This window comes from Amblyomma mixtum, chromosome 10 (assembly GCF_055824585.1).
Source record: "Amblyomma mixtum isolate Tamu chromosome 10, ASM5582458v1, whole genome shotgun sequence".
In the NCBI taxonomy this organism is placed as follows: domain Eukaryota; kingdom Metazoa; phylum Arthropoda; class Arachnida; order Ixodida; family Ixodidae; genus Amblyomma; species Amblyomma mixtum.
In genome coordinates, this window is record NC_143021.1 from 100,064,940 (window position 1) to 100,083,640 (window position 18,701).

The 18,701-nt window shown below is 43.4% G+C and overlaps 1 protein-coding gene across 5 annotated transcripts in view; it reads left to right on the forward strand.

The window, feature by feature from the left end:
* LOC149326530 (uncharacterized) overlaps positions 1-18,701 on the forward strand; it is a 65,164-nt gene that overhangs the window by 24,392 nt on the left and 22,071 nt on the right. For 2 of the 5 annotated variants that reach the window (XR_016286223.1, XR_016286225.1), the window contains exons 2-3: positions 8,427-8,524; positions 8,891-8,990. The exons of 2 other annotated variants lie outside the window; for them this stretch is intronic. The gene's annotated coding sequence lies outside the window, so the exon portion shown is untranslated. The remainder of the gene's footprint in view (positions 1-8,426; positions 8,525-8,890; positions 8,991-18,701) is intronic. One more of the 5 variants, XR_016286224.1, reaches the window with a different exon arrangement.

Consider the following 18,701-nt stretch of genomic DNA (forward strand, 5'->3'; position numbering starts at 1 on the left):
CTATCGTGTACTACGCAGCTGACTGAATTTGCGCACGATCTGGCTGAGGCATTGGACAGGCGACTTAGCGTGGACTGCGTGTTTTGGGACTTTAAAAAGGCTTTTGATAGCGTGGCGCATTCCTTACTAATTCAAAAAATGTATTTTTACAATATTAGCCCTCAAGTGATATCATGGGTAAAAGATTATCTATGCTTACGTCAGCAGTTTGTGGTTATGAATGGCGCCGAGTCTCAAAGAGTGCAGGTTGTGTCTGGTGTTCCCCAGGGCTCCGTGTTGGGACCGCTGTTGTTGCTGATGTGTGTGAATGACATTGGTGACGGAATAGTATCTCAAATGCGGTTATTTGCGGATGACTGCGTTTTTTATAGTGTTGTCATTAGTGATCTGGATGTTGGAATGTTCCAAGAAGACTTGAACAGAATCTCAGTGTGGTGCGTTAAATGGAATATGAATTTGAATTTGTCCAAGACTGTCTATATGAAGTTTGCAAGGAAGAAAAACCCTGATGTGCATTCAGATGTTATTAGGAACACAATGTTAGAACAGGTATTCGAATTTAAATATCCAGGCGTTTATTTTACCCCTGATTTGAGCTGGCGCCGTCACGTCGAATATATCTCTCCTAAAACATGCAAAAACTTGGGATTTCTCCGCCGAAATGCAAACACTTTTCAACTGTCATGTCGTGACATTTTATTCAAGACTTTATGTCAGGTAGGTTCTGGACTACGCGTGCACTGTCTGGGACCCGCCTACTGCTAGAGATAAAGATAAGTTGGAGAGGGTGCAGAACATTGCCTCTCGTTTCGTGTCTGGCACACGCGGGGCTCGCTACAGTGCATTGCGTACGAAGGAAGCACTGAACTGGGAATTGCTTGACACGCGCCGAAAGAAGTTGCGTCTGAAGCTATTTCATGCTGTTTATTATTCAACTGTTCGGGTTGCAAGCGAAAGGTATGTGCCGGAGCCTTTTTATAGATCCAACCGTGTTGACCATGTTTTTAAAGTCCGAAAATTAGCAGCAAAAACTGAATTGTTCAAAATGTCTTTTTTTTTTTCCGAAAACCATAAGAGAATGGAACAGACTACCGAGCGATGTTGTGAGTGTGACATCAAATGATGCGTTCTTTTGTTCTTTAATGATGTGATGTGATTTTGATGTGTTCTTTTGAAGTGAGATGTACATGGCGAACGCTTTATGCTTGTAACTCTGCCTGCGAGCGGAGGTGTCATGTGTGCTTCTTTTTTGTACATTCCCTACTCCCCCCCCCACTGTAATGCCACGGCGCTGTGGGATCCTTAATAAATAAATAAATAAATAAATAAATAAATAAATAAATAAATAAATAAATAAATAAATAAATAAATAAATAAATAAATAAATAAATAAATAAATAAATAAATAAATAAATAAATAAATAAATAAATAAATAAATAAATAAATAAATAAATAAATAAAAGACAGTATTGATAATGTCTCCTGAAATGGCGCTGCACATGGTGAAAAAGGAATTTCTTATTGCGCGCCTCTTTTAGACCGATGCCTCTCGCTGAAATATAATAATCTCCAGTGCGCACAAATGGGCGTGCAATTCATTCACAAGGCCTGAATATATTCGAGTGTTGAATTGAATTGAATTTTATTTCGGATTATCAAGAATCCTGGAGCCCGGAGCTAAAGGCAGATAAATTCTACCTGACGGAGCTCCAGGCCCCAAGCAAAAAAAATGAAAAAGAACATACGTACAGATATACGTTTACAGCAGCAACACTGTGGGGAAATGTTTAAAAAGAAACATCAACACAAAAAAAAGGAAATGAATGCATCCACTGAAGCATGAGGCATGCATTGCATAAAACACTACACAGCGGACAAGGCCTTAAACATAACGCTTCGAACAAACAGGGAATAAGAAAACAGCGTTAAATACAAACAGTTGAAAGAAGGTAAAGTTTAATAACACTTTTAAATCAACGAAGAGTTTTGAAATCCTGAGACAAGGTATAAATGAATGGGAGTTTATTAATTAAGACCGAAACAGCGTACGAGGTCATCTGCATACCAAAATTAGTTCTAATGCGAGGAGTCACGTATCGTGTATATCTGAGGGAGTGTGGGTCATGTTTAATAAATGCTGTATTGAAAGAATTCAGGTTCAGTTTTATCTTTTTGTAAACATACACAGCAGAGGTCAGCAGCACACTTTGTTCTTTTTCGTTTTTGTTTGTCATTTTTTGTAGAGTGGAAAACTTCGTCTTCAAGTATGCCATTTGTTGAGGCTCTTATTCATTTTCTTCTATATTGTTTGCTTTGCTAGTTCATTTCAGCTCATTTTCATTTCATTTCTCATGTTCATTTTTTTGACACCCCCTACTACTCAGTGCCATCGCAAAAAGGCTCTCCTTATGAAGTAAATAAGAAATAGAGTGCAGTCCATTGATGAAAATTCAGCTAATATATATTGCAAATACTGATTGCACATATGTCTTAGCGCTGCTGCCTTCTTTTCTTTGTCGTAGTCTTTCTGCGGAGGAAATTCAGCCAGCTATGTACCAACTGCCTGCAATAATCTTCTAGCACGAGAAGATTTATTCTGTTTCGAAACCTTCTATTTTAACAGCACACTTCGACTCAACTCGCAAGGGCCTCGCTTAGCTCCTAGGGGACTTTTTTACCATGGTCGGCGAACGCCGTCTGTGCGACCAACAGAGACGATACTACCAATAACTGCTTTGTGCGGTGTCGGATGCCATGGTAGTGCATGTGTATCGGAATGATAGCCTGCCATTTTTGAGCGCCATATACAGTGGAGGCCTAAGAGCATTATGAAATCAAATGGTACCCCATCCTCATTATAACTGCTTAAATAACGAATTCCCTACTGCTCAAGTGGTAGCTCTTTCTTTATTGTCCTTTGTAACACATTCCAAAAATAAACCTCTTTCCGGTAAATGCAAATAAAAAAACGGTGCCTATTGCTTCGGGTTGCTTACAAACTAAAAAGTTCGTTCCCCACCGGAAGAAGAAATCCTTTCCCTCTAAAAGCTGTTTAACTGGTAGCGTCCCAGTGTGTAATTTGAAAGGAAGGACTTTACTTGTAGTGGCACCTGCATTTTCTTTACCCTTTTTAAAACATCACGTCCCAGGCCCCCACTGTACAAGGCCTTGTTCATGGGCTCTGGGAAAACAATATCACAAAGACCACGGTACAACTTTTTACCCGCCGGAACAGGTTCGCTCTGCTGCAACGTTCCCTTTCGGAGGCCCATATGAAGGCTGCAAAAATCCTGTGTAGCTTCTGAAAGTTCACACGACAGCAATGCAGAACCTGCATTACATAGCAGAACTTGCTAATAAAAAAGGTTGCAGACTGTAGTGATGGCGAAAATTCAACAATTAGTGACTTTCCATTTCCCAGCTCTGTCAAGTGCTCGGAAAGTGCGATTTAGTTTGCTCTATCCAATACTCCTCGCTTTCGCGTTAAGCATCGACCGGAACGCATAAATACTAAATGGCCCGGGCCATAGCCATCATCCGTGCCAGAGTCCAGGGCACAAAGACCTATTAACCCCGCTACCGGTGATTTGGCTGAACTCGCGTACGCACCCGACAGCCTCGCGTATGCTACCCTGATCAACTGTGAAAACTGCAACGTCATCTGCGTAAGCTAGCAGCTTAACTTCAGCTGCTTGTCACGTAAAGCAATTAATACTGTTGTTTTCTACTATTTTCATACACAGCATTTCGGTATAAACACAAAGTAAGAGATGGTTGAGGGGGCAGCCCTGACGTACAGAACGCTGCACGCAAATGTGGTCCCCCAGCCTCTTGTTAACGATCAATCGTGTCGTGCAGTTTCGATACGCCAGGGCTACACCCTCACAGATAACTGAACCAACATTCATATGGTCTAAAACGGAAAACGAAATTTCAAGACAAACACAATAAAAGCCCTTTTTGAGGTCAATCCAAAGCATGGCCACTCGACCATTAATGTCATCGCAGCTTTCAAGTACACTGCATGCTTTATGAATATTTAAAAAAATTTAACGACCTTGGTGGGGTCCAACAATATCCCGAATCACTGTCTGTAGCCTTCGCGCCAACACCTTCATAAATATTTTGTAATCCACATTAGTGAGCGCTATCGGTCGATATGCGGTAACCAATTGTAGTTTTTCTTTTTTCTCCGCTTTAGGCACGAGTACTGTATGGGAAATGCCAAAAGACGGAGGCACTACGTTTATTCTATAGGCCTTATTAAACATTGTACACAACACCGGGGCAATTTCATGCTTAAACTCTTTATAAAACGCTGCACTGAAATTATCTGGTACTGGTTTTCTTCCGATGTTTAATTTATATATCGCGTGCTCGACTTTGCTTTGAGTTATTAATAGTTCCATTTTCTTTTTCATTTCTTCGTCCAGCCGTGGCATTGCACCAAGAAATTGATGCTTAAATGCGAATGCGTCTACCCGATGCGATAGAAAAAGCCTCTGGAAGACTTCTTTAAAGGCTGCTTTGATGTGGTCAGTGTCTGCCGATAAGATAACCCCCCCCCCCCCCCCATTCTATTTTGCCGATGTCACTCCTTTCCGCGTGGGCTTTTTCTAAACCTAGCGCACGTTTTGATGGCGCTTCGCCAGCAGCTGTGTCTTCCACCCTCGCCCTAACCAAAGATAGTGGAGCCACAGAGGATGGAAAACAGAACCAAACCCAATCACATGTTAATAAATGATCTATGACCACATGCTGTACATTAATAGAGTAGAAATATGTGTTCAAATAATTCACACTCTCTTTACTTTCAAAATTAAGTATAAATCTATTATGCTAGGACAAACGAAAGTTAAGGACATGTCTAGGTTTCTAGAAGTCTTCTGATGACGTAGTTGAGCTGTGCTTATGCCGGCCGACGGCGTCACATGGTCGCCTTTTGAGCGCGCAAACACCAGATATTTCAGACAGGTTTTATTATATCTAGACTCAATAATGCACCGAAACGTTCCGCAATAGGGATACGTAATACTTATTCAAGCATTAAAAATTACAACTCAGCGCCGTCATTTTCTTTTACAACCCCGTTAATTTGAATTGGAGGGTGAAATAATATGAATAATTTGAAATAGTGATAGGAATAATGCGGATTAGTTGTGGAACAAGGTCGAAGAGTGGGTTGGTACTCGAGCATTTAAACCTCAAATATTAAATTTGGCAGGGCTATTGACGTTTCAGTCCTCTGAACCAATCACAAAAATTTGCTAAAAAGAAGGTTGAAGAGTGGGTCGATACTCGAAGATTTAGCCCTCAAATAACAAATTTTGCGGTACTAAGGACGTTACGAAGCTCTGACGCAATCACGGAAATTTGTTAGGGAGAAACTCGCTAGTTTGCGCAGACGACAGCCTATGTGATATCGCACTGATATTTCCGGTCTGCAATTTTTATAGCAAAAGTAAGGAAAAAAATGCGAAGTTGTAATCTGTTCTTTTGTAACTTTGCCAGCGTGAAATTTATTTCAAGGTACTATTCGTTTCTGTCGTTGATAAATGCTACTTCTCATTACTATTCCTTATACCAAATTTATCAAGTGTCGGTAAGGAAAGACAAATATTGCGCTGTGTGCTGCTAAAATAATTCTTAACAATAATAAAGTGATGTAGGCGGAGTATCATAAGCTTGTGAGGTTATGAAAGAAAAACCTTTGGAAAAACCCATCAAAGTGAGATTTGAAAATTCGTATCAAAGTTAGAATTTCCGTATCGTTTTGAGTCTTCCAACACTGACAATGCGTTTAGTCGTTTGGAACTACAAATTTTCGTGTGCAAACAATTAAAACACCTCCAGAATGTTGACAGATCTCAGCAATTAAGCCTAAGTGAATGCTGAAAACTATTTCTTTTAATAGCTTCGCAAAAAAACGGTTTAATTTATGGTTTACTGTTCACTGCAAAATAAAATTTTCTTTGCCTCGATCAAATTAAACCCATATTATTTTGCTTCTGAACGTAACTGGTGGCATTTTGTTTTATTCTTCTTACCTTGGACGCGGATTCAGATTGTCATCTTTGAGTGATCGGAACATCAATGTTTCTGTCTTCTGAAAAGTCACTTTTCTGGGCACCTCAAGTTTCTCGCGGAAATCTGAAGTTTAGTGTACTGGGTCCTCACATTTTTCTACCACATGGAAACGGGTGCGCGTTCATGCCCCAACACACCCAGATGCGCTTCAAGTCTTTGCAACCAAAGAACAAACATAAACATACTAGTATATTTTTAGAGGCAGGAGCCAAATAGACAAACTGCAGGTACGCTGGCTGCTGCTCCCACTTGTACTTTTAATCTTGCCTTCATTTAGGAAACATCAGTTTGAATGTGATTCCGTGCGAGGCATCCAAACAAAACAGCAGGCGTGGCCTTTATTATTATTTAGGCCAGTGGCATGTGAAATGGGATAGATATGATGAATAGATTTGTGCGGAAACCGTGTTATACTGCAATGGGCTCCAAGATTTCAAAGCCAAAATTCTCGCTATGTGAGAGGTGGACAATAAAAGTGAGTGTGATTGATTAGAAATGAATCTGTACACAATTCGACATAAGTAAGGATACGAAAGGTCTTGCTTCCAAGACGCATAGTGTGGCTCATGTAACATCCCTGGAAGACCTGAATTTCTGTGGGGTGCCAGCAACAGCACAACTGACGAAGACATATTCAATACTTGCGATGCAAAGCGAGCTATATGGCATAGGCCAGAAGTATACTTCTTGACTTCATAACACATGAGGCAAAATTTTCAAAATACACCAACTTTTCATAACATCCCTCGTCCTAGCGCTCGTCCTGTCTCCTTCTCTGTCTTTGTCCTAGTTTTATGCGCTAGTCTTTTAATTAACTATGACAAAGCAACTAGCCCAGCTTTCCGCCTTGATAACATCCCTGAAATAGCAGTCAATTTTTATTCTCAAAACGAAAAATAGGAATTTTTAACAAGTTCTAATTTGAGCAATGGAAACAAAACAATATGCGGTCAGGAATACTCGCAATAGTCCATCATACGTCGTGTAAATGTCTTCACTTATTCGATCCGGTGTTTTCATTAACGGACTGAGTGAAATAACTTAAGTTCTCCCTGAGTGAACTTCATAGATTGCCGCTCTACAAGATGGCTCTGTATTCACTGTTCAGTGCATAGCGGACAGGGCAAGCCGTGAACTTGCAGAAGCGTAGTTTTTTGAACAATATATTCTGACACCAAAATTGCCTGAAAAAGCTCGGATATTTAAGGTCACTCGAAAACACACTGTAAAAATCATAAATGGTGCGTCAATCAGGGGAATGCGAGAATATCATGTCGAAGCGGGTAGGAGTTTCTGCATATGGAGAATGTTCCGGATCTGCAGCTGAAAGATGGAATTATAATTAATGCGCTGCTGATATTTCTGTCTTCGCACGAATAATTCAGCGACAAGCTGACGTCGGTGGTGGGTAGGGACACGAAGTGCATTGCGCGCGCGCTACTTTTAAGGGTCGGCGGCGTCTATTCGCCGTTGATGCTTCAGCTACCGCTTATTGGGCAGAAAAGTATAGTCAGCTTTGGTTCAGACGGCCTTAGTGAACGTGATGTCGGGTCAACTCGTGTTTAAGACAAAAATATTCCCTCTGCCTGCAGCACTCCAGCATTATTTTTAATGATCGCGGAAAATATTTCGCAAAATGAGCTGACGTCTTAAACAACACGTTTCCATGTTTTCCATTCTTCTCTTTTTCCACGCACAATTTTCTGTATGTTTACGGTAACAGCAGATTCTCGCTGTGATGTCGCGGCACTAGTCGAATTGTCCAACGAGTCTAAAAATACTGTGTTACACGGGACAGTGTTAGTTGGTCTCCCACTCAGATATGATGCTTCTTGCTTCTAAAGTTTCCTTCTGTGGCACTCCGAGGAGCAGCGTTCTCCTGTGGTCTATTCAGCGGAACTGCTTTTTAGGATCTTCTCGTTGTAAAAGCAGGAAACACGTTATCATTGAACGAAGCTACTTGACAAGGGCTGGAAAATAAAACTAAATATTTTCAGCCCCATAGCAATAAAGCACCATTATGACATCAAAAAAAAATTTCACTTGCTAATGACAGCTGAGCTTGAAGCACAGAAAAATGCATAGAAAAATTGCTTGTTAAGGACAACGAAATTTTCTTGTTCTAACTGTATGAAGCATTGTGAATGCTAATTATCAGCAAAATTCTCTGGCGATCTTTCATAATAAAGCTTCAATTTTTTAATTTATGTGCGGGATTGCGATGTCACCAGCATTCGACTAAAAAGGTCAAACAAAACTTTTTGACATGTAGGCATATAATGTCAATCCAATATTTTCTGAGTGCCATAGTTTTTGCTCTCATGATTGTTTCTTACAGATCTTGCGTTAGCCCACGCAGCACTCCTAGCATCAAAGTGGCAAACGGAGGACACACTTTGATCTCCACGAACAACGGAAACATTGTCTCTTCAGAAGGTTTGAGGAACAGTTCTGTTATCTGAAATTCTATGACGAAGATCATTACTACATTATCTAATTAACAACAGCTGTACAAGCTACCGCAAAACAATGTTTTAAGTGGGGTACTGGAATGCAAGATCAAAAACGCGTGACGCACTCACTTATTCGGTTAGAGAGGTATTTTTACTGCGGCTAAACAAAAGTATCCAGAAAGCAATAGGCTAAAAAAAAAATCGACGAAAGAAAGCTTTCAGCTGGGAGCCCTCTAGAAATTAATGATTTTCACCTCACTCAATCCTCCACACAGAAGAAGCGTAAGCTTTTCTCACCAAATGTTCTCGATTGCGGAAGTGTGGGTCGCTTCAAGCCTCTTTCTTATAGCCCGGGGTCCCGAAGGAGACAGCCGCTGCGCAAGCTTGGTCTGAAGGCGAGCTGGTGCTCCAGGACTGTGCTGGTCAAGGTCGCCTGGCACTTATCCAAGGTGCAACGTTTATGTGAATGCACTCCTTTGTTACGTTGACAAGGACATGTGTCCTGAAATTGTGTAGCTCTATCCCCGCAGTGTAGACATCTATTCTCATTCCCGCTGGGAGGCATTGTGCTCAGTATGTATAAGCACGGAAGGAACATGGCTGAAGCTAGTGTCAGCGTGTCGCCTTCTATTTGCTGAGCTTAGAGTAAGGCGGTGGGTATCGTCTACTACTGGCCCTTATGTGCTGCAGTAATACGAACAGGCCCCGGTAGCTACGTTTCAGTCCCCGTTAGGTAAGTGTCGCCTCGAGCAATGACGTGAGCCGTGTGGTTCCCAGAGAGCCCCGCGTGTACTGGTGTCCATATTCTATGATGCTTGTGTTTGGAGCTTGTACCGCCGTGCTGATGAATGAATCGCATGGACGCCGTACCTAGTGTTCCGCTGAGGGCAGTTCCTTGGAGGATCTCTGCGAGTCACTGATTATGGTCAGACACTCTCCCCTCACGTTGCCGATGGTTACTGCTAGAGGTGCTGTGACCACTTCAGTCTGCTGTGCATATCTGCAGTCTTTGAAGGTGACGCTGGCTATTTCTCTGTATGCAGAGTCGACTGCCGTCGCAGCAGCCACAGAGTTTTCAGCAAACCAGGCATCGTCGACGTAGAGGGCACGCGATCTACTCTCAAATAGTTTTCGAGAATATTGGCTCCCGGCTCCTTCTTGCATCGGGATCTGGAGGGCAGTACAGAGCAACATAAATTTGTTCCTGACGTCTACGACCTCTGATGCCCCCGAGGCAATCTCAGTAGCCGATTCTCTTCAGTAGAGACCCGCCGTGCATAGTTAGCAGGAGCCGTTCAGCTTGGGAGCTGATTTGCATCTTCTGATGTTCTAAGTAGCCTTTGGCCACGCCTAGGTCCCCTAGCTTGCTCGGAGAGGCCCGCTTCGAGAGGGCCGAGGGCATCTTATAGGCTTTGTGAAGTGGTGCCTCGGTACTTGGATTCTGATTTAGTGGGCTTCTGATATACCAGGCCTTACCTGGCTTGTACCACACTCACCATATCTTCTTCCCTAAACCTTTCAATTATTTGCAATTCTCGTTATCATTCGAGTCACATAGGCGGTAGCAACATGTTGGAACAGACGGTAGCCACACGCTCAGTATTCGCAGGGTCTGAAATTCTGAAATCACTTTCCTGCCAGGCGCGATGTCCACCTTGAGGAACATGTCATATTTGATTATTTCGGACTTTTCCGCTCAGCAGCCGAGGCCAAACCCCTTTTTTCCCATGGAAAAGTGGGATTGGGAAATGTGGGATTGGGAAAGTGGGAAATGTCCCATGGAAAAGTGGGATTCTAATCAGTTAGAACCACTGATTAGTACAAAATTTCACTGAGTAAAGGGAGTAAATGGCAGGAGACGAAAGAGGAAGCCACGAAGTTGGAGGAATATCGAAATTAAGGAGGCCATCAAAACAACGACCGGTGGCTTCAAGGTAACACAGAAAAGGAAAGAGGGCGTAGTTATCTGAAGAGGAAATAGGCCGAAAATAGAAATCTTATCGACAAAAGAAACACCAAGTTCAGGTCCTCGTCCAGGCTAAAATAAAGCAGTCCTCTGATCACTGGATGGCTGAAGTTCGCGTTGCAATTTAGGGGGGGGAAGCAAGAAAATTCTCGAACCATATAAGTTGGCTGGGTAAAACGAAACCAAAGAAAGCAGGAACAGGTTAAAAATGCAGAGAGCAAATGGTTAAAGAGAGACGACGCTGTGAACTATATTACATCAGTTGTAGGTGCGTCATTTGAGAACGACGCTATGGTAATCTCCCAAGTGAGGGAGCAACATAGGACAGCACAATAGAGAACAGCAGAGAACTGACTAGTCTTAGCTGGAGAAAGGCGGAAGAAAATATTCCTAACTCCACATTCGCAGGGATTGACGAGATTCCAATTAAGCTGATTAATGAACTTGGCCCAAGAAGAAAGGATGCGCTGGTAAAAGCATTGGAGACAATCATAACAAGTGAGCAAATTCCACACTTCTGGAGACAGAGTAAAATAAATTTGATTTGTAAAGAGAAAAGGAGACAAGATGAACATAAAATTCATGTGACCAATTACGATAACATCTGTTATATGCAGGCTGGCCATGCAGGCAGTGAAAATAAAAATGCAGTCATGGGTAGAAAGTAATAGGATACTCGGAGAACTTCAGAATGAGCTCAGAAGGAGTAGGCGCTTAGATGATAGCCTGTTCGGGCTTACAGAACGCCGAGAAATAGCAAAGGCGGAAAACAGACCTCTGTATTTAGCCTTTCTGGACATAAGAGGTGCATACGACAAGGTGAACAGAGATCTTTTCTGGGCCATAATAAAAGATGAAGGTGCCGGTCATGACGTAACCGATTTTCAACACGAAATCTACCAAAACAATAACGTTGAAATTGCATGAGAAGGGATAAAAAGTACAAAAACTGTGGAGGTACTCAAAAGTTTAAGGCGAAGTTCTCCTGTACCACCGCTGCTGTTCATGCTTTGGGTGATAAATATGGAAAGAAGGCTGCAAGGAAGTAATCTAGGTTATAATCTGTCGTACAGATTAGGTGGAAATGTCGTTGAGCAACGGCTCCCGGGTTTATTGTTTGAGGACGATATTGTAGTGAAAGAAGATAGCCAGGAAGATTTGCAAGCTCTGCTAAATTGTTGTCGAGACGAAGGAGATGCTCTAGGATTCAGTTTTAGCGGAACTAAGTCAGGTGTGATTATTTTTAACGCTACAACTAATGTAGAGCTCACGATACAAGGCCATGACATACCCACACTGTCGGAATACAAATACCTCAAGATATGGCTACACGAAGGGCAGATATACACAGAAGAGCACGAACAGTCTCTTACGGCAAAAGGGCAAGGAGAGGCCCGGATAATGAAACATAGTGCATAACGGGGCTACAACAAATACGAAGTACTAAGAGGTATTTGGAAAGGAATAATGGTGCCGGGGCTTACTTTCGGGAATGCGAACCTGTGCTTAAGGGACAAGTTCGGTCTAGATTAGAAGTAAGCCAGAGAGCTGTGGGAAGATTAGAAGTACGCGTTCCAGACAAAACCACAAGCGAGGCAGTAAAAAGGATGTGCGCTGGACATCGTACGAAGCACAGAAAGCGCAGAGTAAAATACTATATGAAGAAAGCCTGAGGAGATTGGACGATGCCAGTTGGGCAGCTAAGGTATTTAAATATTTATACAGAAAGAGCGTTGACACACACTGACTGAAAAGACCAAGGAAACCAATCAGTAAGTATGCTGGAGACGAGGACGGAGAAAGAAAGAGCACTAAACGACAGGTTTAAAACGCGGAAGTTGAAAATTGCTTTAATTCAATGAAAAAGCAGTATAGTGTAGAACTATATCGAAAAACTAGAAAAGGCAGATAAGGAAGGAATTATTCTATGATAATCTAAGAGGAAGTGGCCTACTCTTTGAAACTAAGTCAGGGTGTCTTAGAACACGCAGCTGTGAAAAAAATTTAACGATGATGATGGCACATCTGCTGTGTGTGGTATGTGTGTGGTAGGTGTTATCCATCCACTTGTCGATGCAGGCACAGTCACTCTTCCTGTGGCCCTAGGGTTTGGTGATAACAATGATCATGTAAATAAATCTGCGGTGGAAGTTAGTAAAAAGCAGTTGGAAGATTGTTGGCTGAGAAGCGGAGAGGTGCAGAAAGGTTAAAAGTGTAGGAAACCGTAGTGAAATAAAATGGCGGATTTTAATGTCAATTTACGCCACAGTTAAACAAATATAAAGGAAAAAAGCCGATCATGGTGGCAATTGCCACTTGCCCGCTTCAGAGGGAGCGCTTCTATCTTTCATCCATCCAACCTGTCCGGATAGCAGGAAGAGAGCGGAAATGGCTTCCATGCAAATTCTTTTTATTGCGAGAGCATTACATGGCTCTTTCGCGTCAGCAAAAAGTGTCCGCAAGATTATGTCGTTCTCTGAAGATAGGTGAAAGTGTAATTGTGACAAATAGTGTGTGATGAAATGTCGCCATGGGAAAATTTTTGTTGAGGTATAATGGCTTAGTTAAAATCGAAAAAGCGCGAATAAATACACTTACACGACAAAGTAGCCATGGACGTCGACATAGTACGTGTATGTGAGAGCAGCCAGGGACGTCGATATAGTGTGTGGACGGTTTGCTTTCGCATTGCTACAATGTGGGTTACCCCAGTGATGTGAAAATCGAAATAAAAATATAAACACAAAACGCAATATAATAAATAGTTAAAAAGAAAACAAAAATAACAACCGAAAGTAGTGGAGGGAGAAAAAATTGACGACGATGGCGATAATTCCTAATGAGAAATTGGAGCGCAACTCATCAGCTTTTTAAGCTGTTTGATAGATTGAGGCAAAGAATTCGAGCAAGACACGTATGTAGAATTACAGAAAACTTGTTATTTTCAACACATGCTCCTCCTTCAGGAAACACTCCAATAACGTTCTTGATTCTCATAAAGGAAGCTTTGTGGTCAGAGAAAGCGATGGATCTATGCTCGACTTGCTGCACCAATGCTTGGTTCTACGTTGCGCTGTGAAGTGATAGCAGCGACTGACTTATGCCGCGGACGGTGCTAGCGAATCAAGTGAACGTGGCTCTGAGTTTCGGCTTGGGATGCACGCACCGTCATCCTCTGATGCTTAGCCGCCGCTTCGGCAACCGGAAGACACCACGCGCTATCGCGCGGTCGCTGCCACGGCAGTAGAATGGACGAAGGGGGGGGGGGGGGGGGGGGTTAGACGCCAGTGCAGTGGCGAACGATGGCGACGGCTGCGTTTAGGCTTTCGTGTGCGAGAGACATGGCGCCAGGAGCGTGCGTAGCTAGGGCAGCGCGCTGCCTGAGCTGCGGAGCTGGCCTTGAGGCACAAAGGCGACGCCGCGGAACGCAGGAGCGGGCACCAAAGAGCTGAGCGCGCAGGCTCTAAAAAAGAGGAGAGGGAAATACTCTCGCATTTTTTATCTTAAGCAGATATATACAATTCTGTCATTTTTTGTGCTTTCTTGCGCCCGTGAATCACTCGGTGCCAGCGTAGCAACAAGTGAGCTCGGCGGTCGTCGAACAGAATGCCCGCCGCTCTCGGCGGTGCTCAGTTTAAAGCCGATAGCGAACTTTCGAGATAAATCGAGCAAGTTGCAACAACATTCTGGAACAACGAAAAATCGGCTCTGTCAGGAGGCGATCAACTGAGATATTTCTAGTTGCGTTTTGCATCGCAAACAAAGAGATAAAGTGGCGTGCCGGCAGCTAAAAATGAACAAGCACTACAAATACTCGTGGCAATTTGTCTTTGTTGAGATGTCCTGTAAACACCCGCACAAAAGTGACCTTGTTGCGTAGTATGCGCGGTGGCGCTCTAAAATTGAGCAGGAAAGGCGAGTTGACGAGAGTTGGAAGATTTTTTTTTCCTGACTATTTAATTGCGACATGCATTCGAAATGAATCCGCAGCATTAATTATATCTGAAGGCTACAAGCAGATGTCTGGTCGCTTTTATAAGGCCAATATTTCGTATTTCGTCTTCCTGTAAAAGTAAAAAATTGTCAGAGTGAAGAAGGGAAAGGTTAAACAATATCCGGTTCCAGCAGTCTCTCGTCGATTAATACGAGCCTTGTCGCTAAGGGCGGTCGAAAAATATGCGGTCATCGATCATAGCTCGTCGCAGCTCTTTGTATCTACTGCTGATAGCATTTACATTTTCTCAACGCTGCGATCAGAGAATGTGAAATGAATCGAATCACAAGGAACTGAAAAATTTATACCTTGCCTTTGCATGCCATCAGCGACTCTGTATTTTAGCAGTAGTTTAACTTCTTTCGTAGTTGGAAATAACTGTAGTCCTTGAAAAAAAATGAAGAGGATTGTGATTTCACTTGGCGCATTTTTGATAACTTTTTCTGGTAAGGCTTAACCGTGTTCTCTTTTTGTGGTGTCACAGTGACGTAAGCACATGTTATTTGCGAGCTATTTTGTGGGCTATAAAACGGTACGAAGGCAGCCAGCCTAGTGTCTCAGGCAATCTAAGAAAGTAAAATATAGTGAAAAATGGTTTGTTAAACGTCCCAAAGCGACTAAGACTATAAGGGACAGGGGCAGGTTTCGCAGCAGCTGTCGCACGTTGACCGTGCTACATTAGTTTGTTGGCACCCTTCTCTTCCTTGTCCGTCCACGACAACCGCCCTCCGGATAATTTTTTTTTTTGGTAACCATCCTCTCTTTACGCACTTCGTCTCCCTGGCCTTCCTCCCCTGCGTCTACTGCAACCATGATCATTGCAAGCAAATACTCTCTGGGTGTTTCTCATGGCAAGCGCTGACTGCTTGCGCCTTAGGCTCTCGCCATTATTTCCTCCTTTCGCGGAAAACACCCTACGGCTAGGCTTTCTAATGCTCTCGCCATGTTTTCATGTGTTCAAGGTAGCCAACATCCGGTTAAGCTTTATTACGCTACCGCTACACCGTTTTCCTTTATGAGTAACCGTCTTTCGGACGGTTCCCTTGGACACCGCCCTCCAGTTACGCCATCGTAAGCTCCCAAAATGAGAAGGATAGAAGGATAATAAGCTCCTCCTTTTACGGTAGCAATACTCCTCCTTCCAAAGTAACTACCCTCCGGTTGATTTCCGTACTAACCACACACCGGCTGCGCCCTCCTACCCCTTCGCCACCACTCTTCCTTCCACTCCTGCCACGACAACCATCCGCCGCCGGCAATTCCGGCGCGGTTGCCACATGTTCCGCTTCCAGCGTAACCACCTTCCGGCGGTTCCGCTGTTGCACTTTCCTATGGTCTCGCGTTACGCTCGTCGCTCCCCGGAAACTCTCCTTGTAGAACGACAAAGAGGAAAAAAAGTGAAAAGGAACGACAGGCCTGAGTTTAAGATTAGTATTTTTTTCTTAGGAATTGAAATCTGTAAACAGCTACCATATGTTGAGGTACAAGATCGTCGACTGAAGATGGCTTGTGGCGGTTTAACGTCACAAAGCGACTCAGGCTATGAGGGACGCCGTAGTGAAGGACTCCGAAAATTTCGATCACCTGGGGTTCTTTAACGTGCAGTCACATCGCACATTACATGGGCCTCTAGAATATCTCCTCCATCGAAATTCGACCACCACGGCTGGGAATGAATACACCTCTTTCGGGTAGGCGCCATAACCAATGAGCCACCACGGCGGCGGTGGCTGAAGAAACAATGCAAGAACAAGCCGAAGCTTCGCAACAGAAACTAAGCGACCGCCTGCCTCACTTGCCGGATATGCATTTCATAGAAGAGAGTAAAAAAAAACTTGCGAGACACTTCTTTAACACTAGAGCCGCCGCGGTGGCTCAGTGGCTATGGTGCTCGGCTGCTGACCCAAAAGACGCGGGTTCGATCCCGGCCGCGGCGGCTGGAACTTCTTTGGAGGAGAAATTCTAGAGGCCCGTGTACTGTGCGATGTCAGTGCACGTTAAAGAACCCCAGGTGGTCGAAATTTCCGGAGCCCTTCACTACGGCGTCTCTCATAGCCTTAGTCGCTTTGGGACGTTAGACCCCACAAACCAAACCATCTTTAACACTAGCTGTCACAAAATGATAGCATAATAACCTCATTTTGAGCTGCGAAGCACAAGCACAGATATCATGTAAGTAGAGAGGGAAATATGCCCCTTTCTTCTACCAATCTTGGCATCTGCCAGGTTGCCTCCCGTGGCAGCCAACATTCGGTCTGTCCCAGTCTCCTCTCCCCTCGAGAGAAGACGGCATTTCCCCTTCTTTACCTTGGTATCTGCCAACAGTGACAGCTTGTTGTTCCAACTGGCAGTTATTTTTACGAACTTTCACAGGTGACAAGGTTGTTACCGAGGCAGGCACCTTCCGATCTGTCCCTGCTCTGCCCTAGAAGAGAGTGGGATTTTCTCTCTCCAGATTGCCACCAGCAAGCCGTGGCAGGTGGTTGGCTGCAGCTGCAACTCACCTTTCGGTGTTCTTGGCAGGAGGCAAGAGGCACTATGGATACTAAGACGAGCACACGTAAGAAAGGTCACTCACGAGAAGCGCTTGTCGTGTGTGGCCTTTCTTACGTGTGCTCGTCTTTTTTTTACCCTGTAGTGTTCATTATGGATTTGTACCAGCATGGCCAACAGTATGCCTTCCTTCAGGCAAGAGCCATTTACTGAGGTACCAGTTGTCGCCTTGCAGGTGCCACAGTTGAGCACCACCGGTCAGTGCCGACAAATGTCGCTCTCATACTATAGCATAAAAAATACAACAGTTTTCGCCTTCGGTGCGGTTAGAGCTATCGCCATTGCAAAATAAATAACACCGTGATGCAATTAATGGTGTCCGGATACGACATAGCTGCGACACATTGTTCGGTGAAACACTCAATTGTAGATCGCGGCAAGCACTTCATCGAATTTCGATGAAGGCAAAATTTTAGAAGTCCGTGTACTGTGCTATGTCAGTGCACATTAAAGAAACCAAGGTGGTCGAAATTTCCGGAGCGCTCAACTATGGCGTCCCTCATAGACTGAGCCTCTTTAGGACGTTAAACCCCATAAACCAACCAAACTTCCTCTTACGAGCCAGGTCCTCAAACCTAGACTTTCCACTTTGGATAATAATATCCGTCGTCCGTGTGCTTTACCATACCACCTCTCTGGCACTATAAATATTTTTTTAAAATATTCTTCGTTTAACGGAGTATTTCTGAGTGAATGGAACACTGAAGAGCGCCTAGAAACACAGCGATGATATTGTTTCCACATTAAACTAAACAGGCATAAAAAATACGTCGTTCAGGTCTTCACTAGATGTAGGCTTAGTCCAGACGCTCTTCTTTAGGGTAGAAAACGTGTCAAAGAATTTTACAAACAAAGAACAGGGTGGAGTACATAATCTCAACGCATTAGCAATAACAAAGTTAATTACAAGCTGCCTTTACTTAAAATTTTAATTGCTCTGCTGTTGAGGGCAAATGCTGTTATTCTCGAACATGCATCCTAGTGTCTGGACGTCGTGCAGAACTCTTCTTCCTTCTGCGATGTTGGGCCCAGCTCGAACGCTCTCTTTTAGAAATATGGCACCGAACCTGACTGTTCCACAGTATAGACTAATGACACCCAGACAGTTTGAATCCTTCATACCACGCAAGATTAGCAAAGTCGCGGATATTAGGAGCATACTACATGCACAGGAGACCGAGAGCTCATCTTTTATGACACATGACACTGTACAAAAGGCTGATAAATTTGAATGTTAGTAAAGGCTTGAGAAGAAAAAAAAAATGTGCTCTGCAAAGTGCGCTCAATTTCGAGGGCACTATGTTAACATTCTTGCGCACGTCTCGTTTTCTTTTCGAAATGTGTGTTGCTCGGAAGCCTGCGACTAATTTTTAATAATAGTCCTATATGAGTATAAAGTTACCAGCGTTGACACACACCAGAAAACAGTGAATTAAGTTAGCTGATAAAAAGATGAACTAATGATTGCTAACCTTTTAAAGATTATGAAGTTAAGAACCTCGTAGCGGATAGGTATTTGCAGCTGGTCGTCAGCAAGAGCAATATGAGTTTCTGAAATTGAGAAACGCACCAACCATCTTACCTGTGGCGCTAATGTTTTGGAGATTTCGTGCACTTTGCTACAAGCGCAAGCAAGGCGACGCCTAC